The sequence below is a fragment of the Lates calcarifer genome, linkage group LG21 (assembly GCF_001640805.2).
Source record: "Lates calcarifer isolate ASB-BC8 linkage group LG21, TLL_Latcal_v3, whole genome shotgun sequence".
Taxonomy (NCBI): domain Eukaryota; kingdom Metazoa; phylum Chordata; class Actinopteri; family Centropomidae; genus Lates; species Lates calcarifer.
In genome coordinates, this window is record NC_066853.1 from 23,058,120 (window position 1) to 23,064,127 (window position 6,008).

The window sequence follows — 6,008 nt, forward strand, 5'->3', positions numbered from 1 at the left end:
TATGTTACAGTAGTATTATTTTTTTATATCACTTGCTCAGAAGTGGTTTCTTCACTGTGTTTTGGTGTATCTAACCTGAAGAATCCCATCATGGCATTGTATGCCTATTTGGTATGTACAGTCACTTCAGAAAGTATTCAAACCTCTTCATTTTATTTCATTGTAGATTTTATTGTAAATTAATAAAATTGCAACTTTGCTCATCAGTAAGCACTCAGTAACCCATGAAGACGTGACTAAATGAATGCATGATTTTAGAACTTGCAAAATTATTAAAGATTAAAAACAGAAATTCTTTAAATTAAAAATTCATTCAAAGCCTTAACCTCTCTCTACAAACTTTGCACACTTGGATTTGGGCAGTTTATCCCATTCTTTCTTAGCAGATCCTCCCAGGCTCTGTTAGATTTCATAGCAAGTGTCTATCTCTGCAGAGGACCTCTGAGGCTCTGTTGGCTGTTTGGTTCTTGGTCACCTCGCTGACCAAGGCCCTAATTGCCTTTTTACTCAGTTTGGCCAGATGGCCATGTCTAGGAAGAGTCCTGTTGGCCCTGTAGTCTGTTACAAATCTTCCTTTTCACAACTCTTGAAGTCACTGTGGTCCTGGGAACAATCAAAGTTTCAGAAATGTTTTGATACCTTTGCTCTGATCTGTGCCTTGTCAGTTTTATCGCAGAGGTCTACTGAGTCCCTTGCACTTCATAGTTTGTCCTGACATGCAGTGTGAATTGTGGCACCTTACATATACAGGTGTGTTTCAATTCAGTTTGCCATGGTGCACATCAGTCAAGTTCCAGATACATTTTAAGGATAACTAAAGCAAATAGGATGCACCTTTTTATGTTAAGAAACATGTTTTCACTTCTTGAGTGTAGACTGATGGACAGAAATGACAATTTAATCCATATATATATTCAACATATTCAATCCATATTCACATCCTTTAGTTAAGTGGCAATTCAATAATGTAACCATATTCCATTGTAATTAGAAGTCCAGCAACTAGTAACAGTAGTTGAGATACAGTGTAATGTAGCAAAAATATTTTTGTTATAACCCTTGTATGGAAAGTTTAGAGGAACTTATTTTCCACACTGTCTACATATAAATTACCCAACACTGAAGAGAAAAGAACTCAGTACATAACAGTTTCTTACAGTACCACTAGATGGCATATTAGCTCTACAAAACTTAGAAACCTCAGTCTGGCCTATCTGCTACTATCAGTTACCCACTTTGTCAACAGGGCTACAGGGGCAGAGCACATAGTCGATACATTTATATAAATGTAAAGACCCTGAGAGCTTATTCCACCACCACTAGACAAGTCATGTGTCATCATCATTAGGAACATAATACAACGCTGACAAGATATCAATTGTACAGCTCATTTTCAAAAGTGCCTCCATGCTCAACCTGCCTTTTCCCCTCAGAATCGTCAGAATCAGGGGACTATCGACTGGAAAAATGCAATAACAAGAGTGAGTTGGGTAAATTACATTTGCAGTATATGGATGTTATATTTGTCCTGGCAGTAAAGGGCCATTAGCTAGTGAATCAAAGTGCATGCAATTGTTGCTGTAGACGGATCAAAAATGTCATCTGCTGAGGGAAGAGTTTTCACTTGTTACACTGTGAATCAGGGAAGCTTGCCTGATATTTAGGAAGTTGTGAATTGTATGAATTTAAGTAGCTTTTCACATTTAGATTACCAAAATTCTTTTCATGCAGTCACTGTTTTTTTTTTTATTGTTTGACAGGAGTGACATGAAAATGGTGTAAAGTATGAAAAGATTTAAACTCCGAGACCAGTGGATTAAAAATCACATTTCTCTCAGTTGCTGAGTCACACCCTAAACTGCAGTTCACATCTCAATCCCAAAGTTGAGTCAAACCGCATAAGTCTATGCAAATTTATTCCCAAACTTTCCCCGGTCACATCCAAACCTTCTCCCAGGCCATTTCCCTTGTTATGCCATGACGTCAGGGTTGTTAATGATAGGCGCTAACCTTCCCCAGCCAGCCCCAAATCCTCCCCCTCTTGTCCTGCCCTCTCCCACCAAGGCCCTGACACCCCTCTGCCACCCACGCCTCTGATGTCATTCCGCCAGACCGAGGTGGAGCAGCAATTTCCTCCTGCCGCAACTTGCTCAATCTTTGATGTTGTTACATTGCCTCCAGCCTCTGCTTATATGCCGATGTCTCTCAGCGTGTGCATCTGTATGTGAGGAGAAGGGTAAAGACATATCGAGGCGAATATACCTGGTGTTTGTTGATGCCATCTGCTTGTCTGACCCCAGAACAACATCTATTTGATATAATATACACACTGGCAACAAAATCTTACATATAGATTTCCAGACACACCCAAGCTGTCAAGCAGCATCAGTAGCAACACAGTACAGAAAACCCAGTATGCGTGTTGGTTGGAGAGATGAAGGGAAGATGGACGACTGACAGCTCAGACAGTAGTTGAGTAGCATTGTGGTCAACGCAGCGCAGGAGCAAAGATGGAAGAGAGGGAGAGGCTGTGGTTATGGTTCAACATTAACCTCATGGAATCAGCCCTAGACTCTCCTCTCTCCAAAACCACAGTTATAGCCCTAAGTCGAAGGAATTAAAGAGAGAGATTCGATTTCATGTTGTGAAGAGGTTTCAGAGGGACAACAGCTACCCGACTTGGGGCTGAAAGGAGGCTAAGTGTTGACCAGAGGTAGCAGCTTAGGTTCACACTAATGCCACCACGCGAATGACTCCAGCTTCCCATGGTGGGTTGTCCTAGCTCTATTCAACTATCATTCACATTTAACTCATTCACTGTCAGTCCGGCACATAATACCTGACCACAACTTTGTTGCTTTTACATGTAGATTTTTTCACAGAGTAAACAAACAACGTAAGGTGCTACTGAGCTTTAGAGGTGCTGAGGTAAGGATTTTGTTACCCTTGGACACTGCTAACCAGCTGTTTCCAGTCCTTATGCAAGCTACGCTATCCAGCTGTTAGCTGTACCTTCTAGGGCTAACCCAAATAGAGTGGCACACAGCGAACGACTCCAAAAACCTGGATATAAGTTAGCATTTTATCCCAAAGTCAGTGGGTTTAGAAGGTCTGTGGTTAACACAAGCTCAATACATTTTCACGTTTCATTCTACAGCATAAAATATGTGAGAAAATAATCCACTTGTGATTTTTAAGCTTGTATGTGTCTTAAAAAAGTGGTTCCTAACAAGTGGCGAAATGAGACTACAGATTTTGTCGATGTCATAAAACCATTGCGTCCTCGTTGTGTTTATATTCACACTCTTGCAAACTATCACTAACTTTCTGAGAAGAGAGGTTTTTGTAGAAGAGGTAAACACACTAATTTAAGGTTGAAAGCTTAGTGGTGGTGTGGTTCATTTACAGCATAACATTGGTGTTCATTTGTGAAGATTATTTTTCTGAACACAACGTGTAAGCATCACAAACTTTTGTCGGTCATGGAGCTTATTTTCTGCAATAATTCAAAACCCACTGAAAAAAATCCCATTGTTTTTTAGTCAAGGGAACCAGGGTCATGCTAACTTCTGGGTAGGCCTACACTAATATGTAATCCCTGCATTGCTCTATGCTTTGAAGCGTCTAAGCTTCACCTGTTGCCATGGTAATAAACGTCCAAATCTGTATTCAGATGCTTCGTATATATGAATTACCACGAAAACCCAAACAGCCCATGAAGCAACCCAATAGGAATCCACCATTATTCATCAGGCATCATCATGAATTATATTACCTATCTCAGACAAGGACATTTAATCATAGTGATAGTTTTATACCTCATGTGATGCAGTCACATTACTAGTACTGACACTGAGACAGTGATATGTGATGACGTGACAGGCTTACAGGTTACAGACTACATTAGCAAGATGTGGATATATTCAAGTGTCTGGAATAACTTACAAATTTGAGAAGATGATCCCCTAAAAGTCAAGTGCCAGAAATGCCAAAGGAAACTGGCCTATCACAAATCTAAGTCTGTCAAATCACCTAAAAATTGTAAGTAGAGGTTTCACAGCCCCCAAAATGGTATTCGGGGCAGCTCTATTAGCTTCATATTTAGCATAAATTTCTGCAAGCAAATACACTTCCCAAAGTGTCAAACTATTCCTTTAAAGCTTTTTATAAACTAAAAGAAAACTACAGTGATTTGTGTGGAACTTGCCAAGGTAGGTAAGTGATATTCTTAGCACATGGGGATCCATTTTTGGATGAGGTGACAGAGGAGAAGTGTGAGAGAGCGAAAGAGACCAAAAGAGTGCATATGTTAAGTTTGGGGTCAGCTAATTGGGGTCTGCTGCGTGTGTGTGTCCTGTCTGTCAGTGTCTAGACTGTGCCACCGGTGTGTTTTCTCAGATGTAAGGCTTTATTAAGCCCTTTACTTAAGCAAACATCCTAGCTACCATGCAGGTCTGTATTTGAGTGCAAGTCTACGCAGTCCTTTGTACAGTGTGACTGTGGGTTGTGTTTGATGCTCCTTGTGTGTGTACTTACCTGTTTGTGATTTATCGAGATGGGAGCGAGTTCTCGTTAGCTAAAATAATCAAGATTTATGAGTCCCTGTGTGCTGTAAGTGACGGGCCAGAGGCTTCGCCCCACACAGACACACACAGTCAGGCTAATTGAGTTTGGTCATTACTGTCTCGTTCCTTTATCAAGGGCTCGTTCAGTTGGTCATCCATCAAGACACACACAAGCCCAGACTCTATAAAAAAACAGTTAGTGCATTTTGACTTCCCTGCACACAGTCTTCTAACGCTCTTTTTTTTTAGGTGTGTCTCTGGCTGCCACATGAGCACTTTTTCTTTAAATGTGTGTGTCACTCTGGATGCCATCATGCAGACACACCCTGATGTCCACCTTGACGTCTCTTGCCTGTCTCCAGTGATATTTGTGTCCTTACTATCCACACTCGTCTATGTCTCCCCGCGTCTGCCTTCTATCTTTAGTTGTTGCACACACTGAATGTCTGAGTGCATCTAGCAGGGGTTGGGAGAATGTGTGAGTGTATGTGTGCGTGTGTGTGTGTGTGTGTGTGTGTGTGTTGCATCCTGTGAAACACCCTCTTGAATGCAAATGGCTAAGGACCCCCCTCATCATTCTGGAGGGAAAAACAAAAAGAGAAGGAAAATGAGATGGACAGACGAATGGAACAGACATACATACCAAACATGGCGGAGTGATAGAGATGCATACAAATGTACAGCAAGTCAATGGTGGGTGCTGAGAGACAGAGCAAAGGAGGAGGGGGGGGGATAAAAGTGTTTGGTAAATGGGTCAGCCCTGTCTGCCATCCCAGGCACATACACACAGTACGCAGCCCCCAGAGAGAGACCCAGACTGTACAACATGCTGCTGAGAGGAGAGACGACAGGAGGAGAGACGAGAGATGAAGTAGAGGGCTGCAGATGGATCGCAGGAAAGGGGATGGAAAGCAGGAGGGACAGATGTGTTGGCTCTGATCTGAAAGGGCCAGTTCACTTAAAATCACACAAGGACACGTTCTCACTTGCTTCTAGTGGTGATGTTTGATGATGACATATTGATATTTTGGGGTGTATCTGCAGTAATTGTGAGATGTCAGTTCCTAAGATTTCAGCCACCAACCCAATACAGTGTGAGTGAATTTTGTTTGTAGTGCTTTAAAGGAACTTCTATTTGTAGAAGCAATCTGCCCATTAATAAGGATAATCCCCAGTCACAAAAATTAAGAGTTGAATTATACCTGAAACCTGTGAGACTTGATTCCTTAAAGACTTGACTTTATTTGAGAGTCTGGCAGTATTTCTACAGAGTCTGTTTCTCAATATTTAGTTTACTGTGCCTTAATTGTCCATACTTTTATGAACAGCAATCATATTTGTATGTGCATAGGAAATAGGGGCACTGTGGGTGCTACAGCAATGCATCACTCGCAATATCCTTATTTAACTAGTGTGAGCAGCATGAGCTACACATAGACACCC